The 18,477-nt window shown below is 37.9% G+C and overlaps 1 protein-coding gene across 5 annotated transcripts in view; it reads left to right on the forward strand.

Annotated features, from left to right (window-relative positions):
- The window catches only part of ST6GALNAC3 (ST6 N-acetylgalactosaminide alpha-2,6-sialyltransferase 3), a 580,668-nt gene that overhangs the window by 258,390 nt on the left and 303,801 nt on the right, over positions 1 to 18,477 (forward strand). Inside the window, exon 1 of one of the 5 annotated variants that reach the window (XM_054236432.2) lies at positions 9,580 to 9,753. The exons of the other annotated variants lie outside the window; for them this stretch is intronic. The gene's annotated coding sequence lies outside the window, so the exon portion shown is untranslated. Of the gene's footprint in view, positions 1 to 9,579; positions 9,754 to 18,477 lie in introns of those variants that run through there. 5 annotated transcript variants of the gene reach the window in all.

Genomic DNA, 18,477 nt, shown 5'->3' on the forward strand with positions numbered 1-18,477 from the left:
ACAGACACTATTGTATACTTGTAGGGGAAGTAAACATTGCAATACCCACTTTGGAAAAACGGCTTCCATCTTGTACTGAGCAAAGTTGAAGATTTACATGCTGCATGGATATCTACATTAGAGGTGCTCATGAACCTGTGCACTGGAAGGCATGGACAGAACATGTGGCAGCCAGATCCCAGAATGCACCTAAATATTGATGAGTAGGAGAATGAATTAAACTCACACCACATGCACTGGAATACCATACAGCAGTGGCAGTGAAGAAACTGCAAGTATATGTGACGACATGGAATATAAAGCAAAGTACAGTTACGTTCCATTTATGGGTCACAAGCAGAGACAAAACTAAATAACGTTGCTTAGGGACGTATATAGCAGTAAACCAAAACAGGAAAAGAAAAGCAGGAAAATTATTGTCATGAAAGGGAATCTAGCAGTTACCTCTGAGAGGAGCGGGCAGTTTGTGATCAGAATGGGCTTCTGGGGATTTAGCAATATGTTACCTCTTGATCCTGTTGGAGGTTACACAGATGTTCATAGTTCGTTTATTAAGTATAAATTATGGTTTTTGGACTTTCTTGTGTGTCTATTTTATTGAAAAATTAAAAATATATTCTGATCCCAGGAAGAATATTTATTTACCACTTATTACAGTTAAGAAATTGTACAAAGCGATTCACCTAATTCAGCAGCAGGAAATAACTAAAAAGAAGCAATGAATGGGATATTAAGCTACCTAAAGTAAACTAGGAATATTTGAAATAGGCAGTTTGATTTTATACGAAGACTAACAGACACATAGGCAACTTATTCCTCTAGTCCTGGTCTATGCATGATAGAGAGGCCTCGTATTACAACAGGAATGCAGGTGATAGAGCAGAAAATTTTGCATGAAAGTTAAAAACATTAGAATGCTAGAAGAAAATGACAGTTTTCTCCTAAATTCAAGTATTTGAAGCTAAATCAGGAGGACATCAAAACCTTGTGACTTTTGACCACCCTCCTCATTGATTTTATCCTTTGTTCTGATAGTCCCACCCCTACCACCATGTCTGTGCCATGCTCTTACTCACAAATGATTGTGCATTTGTTCTCACCAATAGTGTCCTCAGGTCAGCCCATTGTGGAAATGGTTGCGTTAAATAAGAGACATAGTATGATAAAGCTTTCAAGATCCAAAGAAATATAGCTGAAATGTTAGGTGGTGAGTTCAATGTTCTAGGGCAAATACTTTAAATAGTGACCACAAAACCAAGCTTTAGAGATTGTCACACACAATGCCCCTATCCATTCTATTCTAATCCTGAGAAGGTCAATACGATCACTGAATTGAGTCAGGTGATCACCAAACTGATCTACTTATTTCAAGAACTTGGCCCTTAAAGTTTTCTCAGAAGTTTCTTCCCTCTTAAATGCATATGCTTTCTGGAAATTACTAAACTTCTTAGCATTTTTTTTAATATATGCAGGCATACCAGCAGTGATTTCCAGACCTAGAGCATCTGCAAACGTGATGGCTGTTGAGGGTGGTTTTACTGCCTGATGCTTCAGCTTGGCCAGAAGTTGTGTAACTAGACATGGATTTTATGAGCTAAAATGATTACAAGAAAGAATATCTCTTCATTACTGTCTAAAGAAAAGTGGAGTAGGAGGCAGCAGAATTAGGTCAAACATCTAGTGGACACTGTAAAGTACAGGGTTGCTTAGGAGCAAAATCTGATTCTTTACTTATCTTTTAAAAATAGATGAGCCTGGTCCTTTGGATTGGCACAATTGAAAATATTGGTGGCCCTGTGAATCTATGAACGCCTGTCCTGAAGTTCCCACATATAGTAAATTATGCCCAGTTTAAGCTCTGCTTCATTGTATCAAATAATCTTTTTTAAAAAATAATCTGTTCCCAGGGGAAATAAAAATATTAAAAGAAACACAGGACATGTAGTTTTTGCTTATATTTCAAATCGTTTATTTTTTCCCTTATCTAGACCCATAAAAAGGAACATGTGAAAACTGTGATGACTATATAAAGGAGTTAAATAGAAAGATTAAAATATTCCTTCCCACTGTAATAATAATGATCTAAACATAACAGAGTTGGTGATTGGCTTTAACTCTTTAGCCAGTCTCCCCTTCACTTTCTCAACCAGTGCAAGCTAAGGGTCTTTTCTTCGGGGGAGGGGAAATCTTGAGAAGCAGAAGGAAAATGAGTGCCAACTGTTTGTGAGTGCTGAAATTCTCAAAGTCTTTGCTGGCCACAGAGCCCCAAATTCCTCATCAACACATGTTTAAGCTGATAGCAATCATGATGTCAAACCAAAGCTTGGATCCAGAGTGATTTAGATTTTGAAACAGACCCAGCCCTTACCTCCCTGCTGTATCATTACTGTATCTATAATGCAATCCCTCATTTTAAAAATTGACAATATGGAGATTCCACCTATAACATTATGGCAGAATTACTGTATTATCAATTGGTCTTGGATATGATATAAAGCATATGTCACCCATGTGTATTTCCAGAAAAAAATTAAAAACATATTCATGCTTGACAATATCCTAAAACCCCATTTTCTCCTTGACACAAATACTATTTATTTTAAATTATTAATTGTAGCAGACAGAGAAGGTATAAAGGGCTAAGGTAGTCCAGGGCTTGGTTCGAGGTAAACTTGTTTCCTCCCTGTTAGGATGATGGCAAATTTTTGGGGAAAAGGAGGAAATGAACTTCAGGCTCTATTCCATTTGTAGTTTCCTATCATGGACTCAGTCATTGTGTTGTCTTTTTTGTTGTGTGACCTGGTGTGAAAACATTCCTCAGGGCAAGCAACCTGAAGTTTATTTGCATTTACTGCTAGGTGAGAGGATCCAGCTCTGATGATCAATAGGATGCCAAGGCCAGATTTTTCTGGTAATCAGTGGGGGTAACAGATGTCTTCCTCAGATCTGATAGGAACTGTCTTTTTTTTTATTGCATTTTAGGTTTTGGGGTACATGTGCAGAACATGCAGGACATTTGCATAGGTACACACATGGCAATGTGTTTAGATGCTGGGGCTACAGAGGATTTCTGGTATTTGGGGAACAACAGAGCCCTTTCCCTGGGTGTCTGAAATGTGCCAAGTGGATAGGTGCAAGATTTCCAGAGCACAGAAAGCAAGTGTAGGGGTTGCATACCGACTTACTCAACAATTTAATGAGGCTGAAGTATGCCTCTTTAAAAAATGAGAACTTTTTAAAACCTCAAGTAGACTAAATAGGAATATTTAGGATCAGTTGCTGTGAAAGACAGGCCGCACTAGCCTAATTAAAGATGTGCATAACATATTGATGTTGCAATAGAATTTCCCAAATTATGGTTATAGTAACAATTAAGGAAGAGAGCTGACTTTCTTGGCAATAAAAGCGCACACTCCACACATTTAAATAAATGTACACATGTAACTAAAGCTGACATGAATAGGTTTTCTATATTTGGAAATAGAGGCTTTGGGTTTTACATAAGTATATTGAGAGCAATTATATGCAAATGTATGTTTCAAAAGTTGCAAACTAATCAATTTAATTGTTAATTAAAATCTGAACATTCCTATTTATGTAATCATAAAGCAAAATAAAATTTGACTATTAAGTTGTTATAGAAAAGGAGACAGCTAAATTAACATGTAATAAATCAAAACTTTGTGACTTTTTACCACCCTCCTCATTGATTTCAGCCTTTCTTCTAACAGTCCCACCCCTACCACCATGTCTGTGCCATGCTCTTACTCCCAAACGAATTTGACATGTGCATATTGGATTTGTCATTTTAAGGATAATTTATCATTTTCTCCAAGTATGAAAGGATATATTTTTTGAGTGGAGAAGAGATGACCATGTTTCTCAGTCTGGTTGTAAAATACAACTCTCAATCAATGACCATATCTCAAGACAATCTATAATTGAGTGACAAATGAGAAGGTCATATACCATTGTGGGTTGGAATAATTCCAGGAAGCTTTTATGGGAGAGGTGAGACATGTGGGAGAAGGGTTTGGATGGGACAGAGTAAGAAGAAAAAGTAGAGTTGGATAAAAAAAGGGAAAGTTCAGAATATTTATTGTGCATTTTCATTCAGCCCCTATGACTCCCAGTAAGCCAAGGACATGACATCAAAAGCCACAGTAAACCCCTAATGTCTATTCAGGTAATCATCATTGCCTCTCACTTGGTGGATCCATTTGATACCTTTCTCTGGATCCAATATCTAGTCCTAATCTTGTGGCTCTTCTTTTTGTTTGGCTGGTTACCTAGTCTTGGAGTGCTCTTGCCTTGTTCCTGCTGCCCTGCATACTACGTAGGTGATCAGTTCTGATAATGCTTCTCTCTATGTACCCCTGACGTGGACACAACTCCCCATTTCCAAGGGGCCCCTGAAGTACTGCCCCAGGTCTGTGTGATCCTCTGACTTCCAGAGAATGAATTCAGGCACATGTATGGTTAATACATAGGTCAATCTGGCTGGAATTAACTTACTCTGGAGTAGAGAAGAAGATAGAAAAGGCATTCATTGGGTAATTATGATCTAGGAATGTGAGTGGGATTATAGAAAGACTACACTTCTATGTAGACATTGGAGTAATACATACATGCAATATATACATCCATTCATATTTATGAATCAGTATATGCACATCTATGGAAAATACATGTATGCATATATTCAACATATGTATGCATATTCACAGATCATGTTTATCTTCTTAAATACAAGCATATGTAGAATATATACATACATACTATATTACACATTAAATGATGTGTAAATGGTATGTAAAATGGTGTGTTCATGGTGTAAAATGGTATGTGTACCCAAACACACACACACACACACACACACACACAAATTTTATATATACATGTATATATCTATATGTATGTATATATTTAGACCGGTAGGTGTATATTGTGCCTCTTGTGGTTGTCTACTCTCCACCTTCCCTTTATTAGAGAAGGTGGCCCGCCCTTTTGACCACAAGGTTTTAAAAAAAACTCATTTTTAAACAAGTTGCCACCTAGAGGAGGAGAGGCTTGGTCTTTCCCAATCTGTACTCTCAAACCTGCTGTGGGCCAAACACAAGTCATATCTATCAGTCAGTTCAGGTGTCTGCAAGGGGCACACGCTATCTTTCTGCTTGGGAGCATATTGCTTAGTAACTAGCTTATCCTTTTGTGGAAGGAAAATGAAGGTCAATTTCCCAGGGTTATAATGCCAGAAAATGGCTGGACAAGACTGATTACTACCTGAATTGCTAGTCGTACTCAACTGATAAATCATATAGTTTTATTATAATTGCTGGGTGAAATTTTCTCTATTGCTGTGAGGCATCAGCAGTCAAAATAGATTGATTTTCACTTTACAGATTGCATTTTTGATTGATGAAAAATCCATTATTATCATAGGTTTTAATGTAGTAATTGGTTCCCCAGGAATATATACTGCAATTTTATTTATTACAGAACCTTAGGTAGAAAAGTACCCATTCGCCAACTGTCTTGTTAGCGTACTTGAAAGGGGTGTATTAGAAATATCAAATTACCTCATTTGTGACAAGCAAAGGAAAACAAAGCAGTGTACCTGTCACAAATACCTCTATTTGAGAGTTGAAAAACATGATAGAACTCGTGCTGATGGTGAGAGTTCGTAGCTTTTCTCAAGCTGATGGTCTGGCAGAGTTACTAGCACAAAAAGCTTTCATCAAATGGCAATTAGTAGTGACCGTAAATATTAGTCAATTACCAAATATTTTAACAAGTGCTTATTCTGTTCCAGACATTGTGCTAAGGATCAGCAATGAACTGTAATTTAAAGAAGTGTTAAAATTGGGGTTCACCAAAGAAGAGAACAGTAAGGACTCAAGTTAGGCATATCCGGGAACAATACCACCTAGGTGGTGATTGCATGGCCGCTGTAATGACGATGGCTGCGTAAACATCTTACACAAGAGATTCATTTCACTGTTCTTAAGAATAGTGAATATTCAAGTGATTTCAATTGAACAATTGTATTCAGTGTCTGAAAGGTAATTTGTCACTAAGTAGATGGTGTCAGATTGTGAGTTCTCATTTTCAGAGTAGTCTTTCAAAGGCTTATTCACAAAAGAAAGATAGCCATTACAGAATATTTTATTTCAAAAATAAATATATGCTTTTATATCAAATGTTATCCTCCTCACCAAGTTTGGGAAATGGTATGTCTGGTTAACTGAGTCATTTGACTAATAGGGATTTGCCAAGTATTTAATACATAGGCTATTTATTTATTTATTGAGATGGAGTCTCACTCTGTCACCCAGGCTGGAGTTCAGTGTCGTGATCTCAGCTCACTGCAACCTCCGCTTCCCGGACTCAAGCAATTCTCCCGCCTCAGCCTCCCGGGTAGCTGGGATTACAGGCATGCACCACTGTGCCCAGCTAATTTTTGTATTTTTAGTAGAGATGGGGTTTCACCATCTTGGCCAGGCTGGTCTCAAACTCCTGACCTCAAGTGATCCACCCACTGTGGCCTCCCAAAGTGCTGGGATTACAGGCATGAGCCACCCCGCCCAACCCAGATTATTGATTTAAAAGGAAAATGAAACCAGGAGTTTTGGTCTGGCAATACATGGTCTAAGATAACATGACAGCCCTCCTGTTGTAGCACCGTGACACGCTAGATAAAACTGGATGCATTACTTAATTCCCAGCTGGCCTGGACAGAGTAGAGGAAAATCTTCAGGTACCAGAAAGTGAGAAGGAATGGGAAGTGAGGTAAGCATGAAAGCTGTGGATGTGGCTTCTGTGGGACTCATCAGTGTCAGTAACTGAGGGGATTGGGTAGCACTGGCTCTACAGGTCAGAAAGTGAGGCCTGGGCCCAGGAAAGGCAAAAAGTGAGACCTACTCTCACACATACCCACCTATAGCTGGGCCTTTAGAAACCATACTCTAGCAAAAGGATACACTAGAAAACACACACACACACACACACACACACACACATAAAAAATGAAACAGAAGGAAAAAAGGCTTATTTATATATTTGGTCTTTGGGTAACAAAAAAATTTATCCCTTGAAATTCGTGATGCTAGATGTGTACCCTAGTGATCTTACAGTTTGAATTTTACTTCTTACATTTTCTAGGAACCCTGCAAACTGACAAATATACCAAAAATTGGTCTCCATTTAATGACAAATCAGGGCTAGAGGCATTAAATACTCCTCTAGAGAGTATTCACACAACCTAGACCCAAGATATTCTTAAAATACACCATTAAGAATTATAGAGTGCACAAGGAAACAGTCTATTTATTGTGATTAGTCATACTTTGCTACAAAAATATTACTGTTTGATTATAGCGTGTTTAGCTATACTGCTGTGGTGTTTAATAATATACTGTGTATTTGCTCCACTGTCTTCTTCAAATATGAACAGTTACAAATTCCAAAGTATACCTGGTTCAAATGATTTTGGATAAGGGATTGTGGGCCTATGTCAAACACAGACTATAAAAATGATTAAGAATAATTAAATAAAATACATGGGAAGCAAATTCTAGCAAAATAAAATAGCTCTGAAAAACAATCGAATATAATGCCTAGAAATGAGTAAATAAAATTTTAATACCTCAGTGGTTAGATTAAATGAGTCACTGTGTTAAGTATTTAACTAATTTTTTAGGACCCCAAACTATTGATTCTATGCTAGTGTCTTTCATTGTCCTGTGTGGCAAAACAAGAACCTGAGATTATCCTGGTCAACAGATTCCTTTAAACGGTTTCACAGAATGTCTGCCAATTCATCAAGTCAGTAAGTTCATGGGATCCCATTTGTTGAATTTACTGCATGCCAGGCACTGTGCTAGGCTCTGGAATTATAAAAAAGAAAACAGTTTTTGCCTAAGAATAAATAAAATTTTTAATAATGTTAAATGGTAATAAGGAAGGTAGAGTAAGTATATAAAAGATTATTTCAATTCCTTAAATGTAGTCATAGAAAGAAGGTTTGGAGATAATACTTCAAGATATTAACTGTGGTGGTCTATGGGTTGTAAATTTTAGTTTAGTTTTTTTTTTTTTTTTTTTTTGAGATGTAGTCTCGCTCTGTTACCCAGTCTGTAGTGCAGTGGTGTGATCTTGGCTCACTGCAACCTCTGCCTCCCAGGTTCAAGTGATTCTCTGGCCTCAGATACCCGAGTAGCTGGGACTACAGGTGCATGTCACCACGCCCAGACAATTTTTTGTATTCTTAGTGGAGACAGGGTTTCACCATGTTAGCCAGGATGGTCTTGATTTCCTGACCTAGTGATTCACCCACCTTGGCCTCCCAAAGTGCTTGGATTACAGATGTGAACCACTGTACCTGGCCAATTTTAGGAATTTTTAAAAAAACATGTTTCCAAATTGTCTACAGTGAGCCTGTTTTGCATTTATTACTTGAAAATTTTTTTTTTTAATTTTTTGAGATGGAGTCTCATTCTGTAGCCCACGCTGGAGTGTAGTGACATGATTTTGTCTGACTGCAGCCTCCACTTCCCACGCTCAAGTGATTCTCATGCCTCAGCCTCCTGAGTAGTTGGGACTACAGATGTGCGCCACTACACCCAGCTAATTTTTTGTGTTTTAGTAAAGATGGGGTTTCCCCATGTTGCCCAGGGTGGTCTCAAACTCCTGAGCCAGATCCGCCTACCTAGGCCTCCCAAAGTGTTGGGATTACAGACGTGAGCCACCATGCCTGAATAAAAAAGTATTCTTTAAGCAGTATATATCTGTAAATACTCTAGAACTTTCACTATCATTTAAAAAATAGGATTTAAAATGTCTAAAAAATATATTGTTTGGAATACTTAAAAAAGTGAATATTCTCCCATTCCTTAAATGGGCTAGCATCAGTACTGACAAATGGCGTTGGTAGTATGTACCCTTGGTATGATGTGATGAAAGTGATACTTTACCACTGAGGTCGTTGTCCCCAAATCCCTTAAGCTTGTCTAATAATGAGATAAATACCAGACAAATAAATATTGAGAGCCCCTCTACAGAACACCTAATGACTACTTCTGTAAACTGTTAAGGTAATCAAAAACAAGGGAAGTGTCAGAAACCACCACAGCCAAGAGCATCTTGAGGAAACATGACAACTAAATGCAATATGGTATCCTGGATGGGCTCCTGAACAGAAAGACATTAGATCAAAACTAACTATGAATAAAGTATGGACTTGAGTTAATAATAACTAATTGTAACAAATGTATCATACTATATAAGATGTTGATCATGATAATGGGCGTGGGCTATATGGTAACTATTCTATCTTCTCAATTTTTAAATAAATCTGAAACTATTTTAAAATAAAAGGTTTACTTTTTAAAAAGGTATTTAGGTTTTTGACCTGTGCATCTAGAAGGTTGGAATTTTCATTGACTGAGATGGAGAAGACCATTGGAGAAGGGGAATTGAAAAAATTTGAAATATATTAGTCTAAATCCATAGGGCAGGATGTATAAAATACATTCATTGTGCATACATCACTGTTTTAGTATTCTGTACTGAATACCATAAATATTTTGGCAGGAAAAAAGTGAATATTCTAGAAGTAATTCCTGTCCTCTTTAAGAAGTACCAGTTCTTCGAAGAACAGCTGTGCAAGTCAGTGTGGCTTTTTAATCTCTTTCATCTATACTAATATACTATAACAGTTTCTTCTATTGCAACAGAACCCAAGATTTTTGCAAGGTAAATTATTTGTGATATTCTTAGGAAGAAAGGGTGGAAAGTAAATAACTTTTTGGTGGCTTGGTATGGGCTTGTATTTTGCCAATAACTATTTATTTTCAATAGAGTTTAATGATATTTATTGGATTGAAGTAACTTAGTTATCTTTCAGGTATCTTTCCCAGAGTGCACAGGACAATATTTCTAGCACGTACCCAGAATGGTAGGCATGCTGAGAATATTGTGTTGTGAGCTCTGACCATCTAGTAATTGTCACAAATAATTATTATTACAATTATTATTGTTATTATATCATTGCTACCATTTGTATGCATACACACAAATATATATACATATATATATTTGTTCTTTTTGTGCTGTTTATTTTGTTTCATTGATCAACTTTTTTGGTAAATACTCTTTTAAAATAATTGTTGCTTGTGGTATTAGACCTACTTTTTGCTCATCTTTTTTCAAAAATGTTTCATAAATGCAACTCTCTATGAATTTCAGCATCATTTTATTAAGTAAAATAGGAAATCTTGGGTGTGTCAGACAACTATTTGCATAATAATGCTGTGTAACAAATCCCCCAAACTCAGTGGCTTAAACAACAATTGTTTATTCTTGCCCTTGTTTTCATGGGCCAGCTTCCATCCAGGCTGAGATCAGCTGGGCTTAGTTCCAAACCTGCCAGTTGGGTCCTGGTCTGTTTCATGTGTCTCTCTTCACCAATGACCATTGGGCCACCTGGGGCAAATTCTTCTCATGGCATGGTAAAGGAAAAAGCACAAAAGATTAAGTTCAGTCTTGAAAGCACATTGCAAGCTTCTGGTGGCCTCACATCTGTTAACATCCCCTTGATCAAAGGCAGGCCCAAAATGAAGGGGGAGGAAAGTGCACTTCACCCACCATGAGGTCAAGTCAAGTTACACGGGGAAGTCTAACATCAATGAAAGGAGAAGTATACTCCTCCTATGAAGGTAAGAGGAGAGAGAGTGACTGTTTTCCAAAAAGAATTTCATTCACCATACTGGTGGGATGTTTATGGAAACTGCATTAAATGTTGACTTGAAAACAGACAGTATTATAACAATTGCTTTTTCTACTAAGATCTTATCTACATAAGTAATTGTTAAGTAATTTACTAAAAAAGACCATGAATGTACATTTCAAGTAGATTTCCTGTGGTATCTAGTAAGAGCTTGAAAAATGTTTGCTAAATTCTTATTCATGGATATTTTGTATTTTTCTCGAGTGCAAGCTCTTAAAATGAAATGTGGAATTATTTGGCATGCAAAAAATGCTAATAATTTTATATATTTTTCCTGCATTTGGTTGCTATACTGAACTCTTCTAATTAAGTTCTGGAAGTTTTGGGGGTTTTTTGCATTGTTTAGATATGCCATCTCAATGTTTTTAAGTAATCTTTTTCTCGTTTCTTTTCAATACTGATTGCATTGACTAGAGCTTATTCAAACAATAGTAAACAATACTGTTAGATTTTTAAAGACAGTACTTCCAATGTTTGCTCACTTAGTGCATAGTTGAACTGACTTAGTTTTCTTTACCATATTAAGGAAGAATTCAAATATTTTTAAAATTATTTTTCTAAAATAATACCTATTTGTGTTGAATTTTTATCAAATGACTCCTTGGTATCTATTGAAATAACTGCATGATTTTTCTCTTGAATCTTCTCAAGGTGGTATTTTCTTATTTTGAACCACCATTGCCAATTAATTTCTTTTTTTTTTAATAGTGTATATTAGTCATGGTTCTCCAGAGAAAAAGGACCAACAGGATGTGTATATATATATATGTACATATGCGTGTGTGTGTGTGTGTGTGTGTGTGTGTGGAGAGAGAGAGAGATTGAGAAAGAGAAATTTTAAGGAATTGCCTCATGAGATTGTGGGGGTAGGCCAGTAGGCTGGAGACTTAGGAAGATTTGCAGTTTGACTCCAAAGACAATCTGCTGTCAGAATTCGTTTTTGCTCAGGGACAGTAGTCTTTGTTCTGTTAAAGCCTTGAACTGATTGGAGGAAGGCCTATCCGTTTTATGAAGGGTAATCTGATTTACTCAGAGTCTACTGACTTAAATGTTACTCTCACCTACAGACTGTCTTCACCGAGCATACCATTTTAGCATACTGTTTATTTTTTGTTTGTTGTTGTTGCTTTTATTTTTTTTTTATGCTGTCTCACTGTGTCGCTCAGGGGGAAGTGCAGTGATGCAATCTCAGTTCACCACAACCTTCCCCTCCTGGGTTAAAGTCATTCTCCTGCCTCAGCCTCCTGAGTAGCTGGGATTACAGGCACCTCCCACCATGACCAGCTAATTTTTGTATTTTTAGTAGAAATAGGGTTTCACCATGTTGGCCAGACTGGTCTTGAACTCATGACCTCAAGTGGTCTGTCCTCCTTGGGCTTTCAAAGTGCTGGGATTACTGGGGTGAGCTCCCATGCCTGGCCCAGAATAAAGTTTGGGTACCGTAATGTGGTCAAGTTGAAGCATAAACCATCACAACATATAATTTTAATTGTTGAATTTGAATATTTCTCAGAAATACTCTTCAAGTTATACAAAATTATTATCCCATATAAAAGATGAGTCAGTTGAAGCTAGGAAAGATAATACAAGTCACCCGAAGTCACACATGCTCAAAATAGCAGGACTGAGATTTGAACCCTGGCTCCAGAGTCCCAGGTTTTAGTCACATATTCAAGAACACAGAAAGAACATCCAATGTGCTGATACATTATTCTTCAGACTGGCCTTACTTCCTTTGCTCAGGATCCTCCTGCCTATAATTCTCATGTGTGATTTAATCTTGATTGTTTTTATTGAATTGGGGAACTTAATGCATGAGAAATACAGGAGTTGAGATTTTTACTTTCTGGCATGAGCTGCTGTTCAGCCGATTATCTTGCTGCAGTCCACATTTCCGCCAACTACGAAAGTACAGCTCTCCTGACTTTACTCTATGGTGCTGATAGGAATAGCAGGCAAAACACCACCATTTTTGCCATCTTGCTGATGAACTGACCTACCTAAGTTTTTCAAAATAATGCTCTTTTATGAGTTACTCAAGCCCCATTTCAAAAGCAGTGTGGTTGATAAGTATGTTTCATATCTGCTTGTACTGAGCTTTTTAAACCCTGTGCTCTTGAAATAATATGAGCTTTTGGGCACGATGTATTCAATACAGCCTTTCAGAGTGAAAATGTTGATTCTCCCAAATTAAAGAACTAGGGGATATGGTAATATATGCTCTCGATTTTAAATTGGGTGGAAATTGACATCATTAGTCAGAAATCTGCTGAGGATAAAAATGAGGTAAAGTTTTAGGTGCTGAGCTCTGTGCCAAATAGCCCTTGTGTTTCTTTCTTGAACACCTACTTCAAAGAAGCAGATTTGCCTTTGATATCCCTGGGAGCCACATGAATATGAACTGACTCCAATTGCCCTTATCATCCCCAGAATTTATTTTTTATTTTTTTTAGGGCACGAGTCTGTGGTCAATTTGCTTATTTGCCTCTCCAAACCAGCATGATCATTATAATTCTTCTTTTCATGAAATAACCCACTGTCAGCCTGTTGTTAATCCTACCTAGAGGTTGGGAGTGGAGTCACCTAACATGAGGGCATTCATCTCTTCAGTAAGTGGTGTGCTTGTGTCAGAAATTTTTATGCAGACAAAAGCCCAGGAATCTTCATGGCAACAGAATAATATTCACCACCTGAGCCACCTTGACATTTCCCTGCTAGCAGGAAGCTTTCCTTTTTCTTTTGTGCTTTTAACATAGAAGAATGCCTCCTAAATTTTGTAGGCTACATAATCATGCCCATGAGCCTCCTCTTTTCAATGCATCCTGCCCCCATAACCATTTTTCTCTGTAAGTGATGTTAACTATGCAGAAAGCCAATTAGGAGATTCCACTTTGGATTCCTTCTCTTAACTGTTTCTTGAAGCTTATATGGTATAACGGCTAGAAAAAGATGTTTGAAAAACAAGAATATATTCTATATTGGCCATTCAGTGTCTTAATTTCATGCCTTAGCTCAAACTGGCAAGCTTCTTTATGCCATCTCTACATGTGGAAAGTCTACCTATTACTTAAAACCCCATCCAAAGACCATTTCCTCCATGGTGGTTTGCCTGTTTTGCTTCCTTAGCAGTCATGGCTCTTTCTCATGAATCCTTTTAACATCTTAATGATAACTTATAATTATAAACACATGGGTCATTTTTTAGGCTTCACTAAGTTTGTTGACATATCATTTTATTTAATAAATAATCCTGTGGCCTTGATTATATTCTCCATTTTCTTTTTTCTTCTTCTTTTTTTTTTTTTTTGTTTGAGATGGAGTCTTGCTCTTACCTAGGCTGGAATTCGGTGGCGTGATCTTGGCTCACTGCAACCTTTACCTCCCAGTTTCAAGCGATTCTCATGCCTCAGCCTCCCAAGTAGCTGGGATTACAGGTGTGCACCACCAAGCCTGGCTAATTTTTGTAATTTCAGTAGAGATGACATTTTGCCATGTTGGCCAGGCTGGTCTCAACATCTGACCTCAGGTGATTCACTCGCCTTGGCTCCCAAAGTGCTGGGATTACAAGTGTGAGTCACCATGCTAAGCCTATATTCTCCATGTTCAATGGAGAATATTAAACAAATAAAACACAGAAGGGTTAAGTAAGGGTTTTTTTTGTTTGTTTGTTTGTTTGTTTTGAGACAGAGTCTTGCTCTGTCACCCAGGCTGGAGTACTGTGTTGCAACTTTGGCTCACTGCAACTTCCGCCTCCCAGGTTCAAGCTATTCTCCTGCCTCAGCCTCCTGAGTAGCTGGGATTACAGGCGTGCACCACCACGCCTGGAAAATTTTTGTATTTTTAGTAGAAACGGACTTTCACCATGTTGCTCAGGCTGATCTTGAACTCCTGACCTCATGATCTACTTACCTCGGCCTTCCAAAGTGCTGGGATTACAGGCATGAGCCACCGCACCCGGCCAAGTAATTTGTTGAGTGCCACACAACTGTCCTCTGTCTTCTGACATCAAATGCTTCCTGTGTTAGCTATATCCTGTTGATCTCAAATTATCATTATCTTAGCCAACCCTTATGGAGCACGTCTCTGTGCCAGGCATTCTTCTAAGTGGTTTATATGCAGCAACAGTAATAGCTAACATCTTCTGCCAGATATTCACTTAGTCTTCAAAGCAACCCTGTGTAATAGATACCATTATTATCCCACCATTTGCAAATGAATAATCTAAGGCACAGGGAAGTTAAGGAACTTTCTCCAAGTCAGATAACTACAGCAGGTTGCTGGAAGTGTCATTCTTTCCATAACCAAAATCTGGTGTTTAGTCAGTGAAGATGCTTCAAAATCTCAAAATTGACAGAGGCCACCCTGTAGACATCATTGCTACAGGAATATAGATTCCATCTCCTCTTGTATTTCAACTCTTGTGAAGTGCATTCCACAGGCGGAATCTAAATGGTATCCAAGACCCTGGTGGCAAGAAAGTATGGGAAATGTGGGTGTTAGATTGCCAGCCTCTGTTGTGTAAGATGGCAGAAGAGCACAGAAGAAGGTAAAAATGAATACTGGGTACCTATCGGCAATATCTAGCATATCTGTGATAATGATGTAAGGTTACTGGCATTTCTTTTTCTTTTTTTGAGACGGAGTTTTGCTCTTGTTACCCAGGCTGAAGTGCAATGGCGCTATCTCGGCTCACCAACAACCTCCGCCTTCTAGGCTCAGGCAATTCTCCTGCCTCAGCCTCCTGAGTAGGTGGGATTACAGGCACGCGCCACCATGCCCAGCTAATTTTTTGTATTTTTAGTAGAGACGTGCGATCCTGGTAAGATGGCCAATGAATGTTGTCACTCAGATATGCAGTGGTGTTCCCCGACCACTAGGGGGAGATGAACAACCGGCATAGTTTGATGGCTTAAGAAAGATTATTTGTTAATGAGTAATGGAAAAAAGGACCGAGAAAGAAGTGGGTTTTTCTATGGCTTATGAGGAGAAGCTTATGTTATCTTTAATGAAGAATTAATCAGGCAAACGAATGCCCAGAGGAACATACCCACATATATTCCTATTTGCAGTCACTTAGTGGATGTGCGAGCATCCAAATGCTTCCTTAATCCTTCAACTATCTAAGTAATGATTGAATAGAACCTGCTCTCCCCTTTTCCTGCTCAAATGCTACTTTATTAGTATTACTTCTTGTCCATAGCCATCATTTCCTAAGTGCTCTGCATCTTAGCTCTATAAATACTAGATAGATTGTCATCAGTTCCTCAACTTACTAACCATTTGTTTCACCAGTTACTTGCAAGTTCTCATTCTCACAGTGTCCTACCATGGAAGGGTTTCATCTCCTTGTTTTCCTCACCACCTCCAGCTAATCAGGGTAGCGTTTGCTCCGATGAGCTTGTGTCTCAGGTGGGCAGGCCTTCCTGTGAAAAATTGCCAAGATTCTTCTAATGGGGAACAAATATTAATGTAAATGTAGACATTTATTTGCCAAAAGAGTAGTAGCTCAAGAATTACTAGCTAATAATTACCCTACTTGCCAGTGTATTGTGTCTTTTTTGATTATTCCTGTCTTTCTATGTAGAGACCTGCCTAGAGCAGCTCATGAATTTTTCTCCCTCAAGAGTGCATTTGTGAAGTTTCTCAAAAGATTGATTGGAACACAAGGATTTCAATTCATGGCATCCTGTTAATCAGCTCAGATTTGTTAAAGTCATTAGTGTTATAAATTTCCCTGTACTCACAATTCTCCTTACCCAGAGTTAGTTCTGTGGCAGTGTATTAGTGTGAGCAGGGTATCTTCCATCAACTTAGAGTTTTTAATGGAGCTTACCAGAGTTAATGACAGTGGCAATCCCCCCAGGGAAAACAAGGCAGTTGGCTCAGATGTCTTGTGGGAGCTGAACCTGCTAGAATGTTCTTCTGGGGATTTCATCACTAATCTGCCAACAACTGGAGCCTGTATCCTATTAGTTTCTATTCCCTGAAGTTTTGACATGCCATGGACTTTCTCTTTCCAGTCATCTCATTTTTCTCATCACCTAATTCGTGAAAGGGACACAAACATTTAGAAAAGTTGGGACTCTGCAAATTGTGAGATTGATTTTCCTATGTTCATCCCATTGTTCAGATTGAGATAAGGTACTTAACTTTACTAAGTTCTTAAGTTGCCTACTGTAAGACAAAGTCAATACCACTTCCTTGGAAAGAAATAAGGCCATGATGAGTGAGGTTTTCACCATGTGTAGGTTATGCTAAGTGTTTCAGGGCTAATGATATCCCCTGAGATATTAGGTAGATAAGTTGGTCATCAGCTTAGAGCCTGTGTTGTGAATCAGTTCATGTGTAGTCCTTACAACTGTTCAGTCTACAGATTCTGATATCTACCCACTCTCAGGCCCATTTCTCATTGCACGCTGTACCTGCAGTGCTCATGCTTCTCCCATTCTGAATCATTTTGAGTTCTAAGTTATACAGTATACTTTAATACATTTCTGAATTTTCAAATGCCAGCTCCTCCCCTCATTTACCTGGTAAACTCTTCACCTTCTAGGTCTTTTCTGGTTATCTTCCTGTGGGTGTGCTCAGGTTCCTAGTGTAGCTTATACCTGTTTCAACCAGAGCACCTATAGCAATTGTTTGCCATCACTTATGAGCAGAGCTCCTTCTACAGCACCATAGGCCCCTAAAAGCTGGACCCTCTTTACATCTCAGGTCTCTTCTTCCATTCCCTGCCTGCCCGTAGTGGGGTCTCAATAAAGTATTTGTTTCAACCCATAGAGAAAGTGAAATCAGATTTGTACAGAGATGTGGTTCTCCTCAATTATGGTAATTTTAATGGGTGAGAATGCTCAGCAGGATTTGCATTTCATAAAAATCACAGGAATTAGGACTAGTGACTGGAAGTTTCAAAGGAAGATTAAGCTCAGTATAAGTAATAAGTTTCTGGGCATTAACATTGTTCAAAACTGGAATGCACTATCTTTTCAACTAGTGAGGTCTCAATTACTGGAAGTATTTGTACCAAGACTCATAAGGATGCTATCATATATATTCTTATATTGGTTCGGAAGAGGTGCTCAGCAATATTATTTCTAATCTTAAGATTCTGTTTTTACTTCTGTAATTCAGTTCAAATATTAACTTCTTATAATTGCCAGTCATGGCTTTTATATTTGTCATTATTCATTTGATATTCATCGTCAGTTAAATTTTTCTGTTAATCAAAGTCAGTGAAAAAATTATCTAAAAATCTGACTGTTCCTGTTTGTCCATGTTTCCTTTCACTTCTCTCTATATACACCATAAAATTAATGAGACTTTAAAAAAATCTTTCAATTTTAGTCAATAAATACTTGAGTGTTGGTCCAGATACAGTAGGAGGTACAAAGAAGATATGACATTGATTACAGTAGCTAGTGTTTATCAGTGATTACTGGCATTTTCTGTCTATGAATCATTTGTTTCTCACAGTAATGCTATACAATAGGTACTGTTTTATAGACGAGAATCCTGAGGCACAGAGAGACTAATTTTCCAAGACTGTATTGCTCTTAGATGGAAGAACACAAGGAACCTAATCTAAAATCTGAATGTGTAACCATTAAGCATTACTGCCTCTCGATGAAGAAATTTAATACCATCTCTTGCCTTCAAAGATGATTATTTATTATTCACTGGATAAGACTGTT

This window comes from Callithrix jacchus, chromosome 7 (genome assembly GCF_049354715.1).
Source record: "Callithrix jacchus isolate 240 chromosome 7, calJac240_pri, whole genome shotgun sequence".
Lineage (NCBI taxonomy): Eukaryota > Metazoa > Chordata > Mammalia > Primates > Cebidae > Callithrix > Callithrix jacchus.